The sequence below is a fragment of the Octodon degus genome, unplaced genomic scaffold, assembly GCF_000260255.1.
Source record: "Octodon degus isolate 3935 unplaced genomic scaffold, OctDeg1.0 scaffold00111, whole genome shotgun sequence".
Classification (NCBI taxonomy): Eukaryota; Metazoa; Chordata; class Mammalia; order Rodentia; family Octodontidae; genus Octodon; species Octodon degus.
Genome location: NW_004524687.1, coordinates 8,524,167 through 8,525,140, shown reverse-complemented (window position 1 = coordinate 8,525,140; position 974 = coordinate 8,524,167). Strand labels below are relative to the sequence as shown.

Genomic DNA, 974 nt, shown 5'->3' with positions numbered 1-974 from the left:
GGGCGTCCGCACCGGGCTCGTCGTGGTGTGGCTCCGGGCGCGGAGGGCAGCCGGGAGCGCCGGATGCCCCGCGCTTCTCCAGGTCCAAACCGGAGGAAACCGCACTGTTCCATGCGGAGCGGCGCCGCGCGGGAGCCGCGGACCAACGCGGCCCTTCCGCTCGCTCGGCGGACCGGCCCTGCTCCCGGGCGCTGCGACCCGAGCTGCGGCTCGGCACCTGGGGAGCGCTTCGCCCGCGGCGAGCAGATCCACGCGGAAGCGTGCACCACGTGGCCTGGCAACTTCGCCTAAAACCCGGGCAACGCTTTCCCGTCGTCCTGGCACGCAGGATGTTGTGGTCCTCCTCGTAGGTAGTTTTACTTTTGAAAAGGTCTTCCGTTTGGTAGGAAATTTCTGTGTTTGTGAACAAGCTTAATGCTAGGGAAGGTGAACTCCATTGTTTATGCGCCCTCCATGCTGTCATAATGTTGGGAACCAAGTAAAATTAATATTAAATATGTATTTGCATGTATGCGTGTGCATGCATTATGCACACACGTACTACCATAGATGAATAGTAATTTAGAGTTCTAAAGTATTTGGCCTAGCCATGTCCTTTTTGTCCCTGAGCGAGCGGCCCAATTCACTTGACAGGCTCATTTCACAATGCAGTGTTTGCCATCCTTTCGAGAGGTAGTGTCTTTCTGAATTGGGCTGCAGCAGGGTGTTTTCTAAGAATTGTTTCATGCCGGATCACTTGCATGACACGCCAGCAGCCTATAGTGTTGAGGCACTTTGATTTCCACATTTCATTCCCAAAGAAACACATATATTCAAGTTCTGGGTTTAAAATTTTCATGGGACAGTGCTAAGCAAACAGGTACAAGTGAGTTCCCTGTTGTATGGGGTTATGCAATTTCTGTCCTTTTGTTTCCTGGATCTGCTCCTCCAAAGATTTTCTAGGCTGTGCGATCCTGGGAAGGGGCTGTTGAAAG

At 53.1% G+C, this 974-nt stretch overlaps 1 pseudogene; it reads right to left on the bottom strand.

The window, feature by feature from the left end:
- LOC101564883 overlaps positions 1 to 463 on the bottom strand; it is a 4,106-nt pseudogene extending 3,643 nt beyond the window's left edge.
- Positions 464 to 974: the final 511 nt, after the last annotated feature.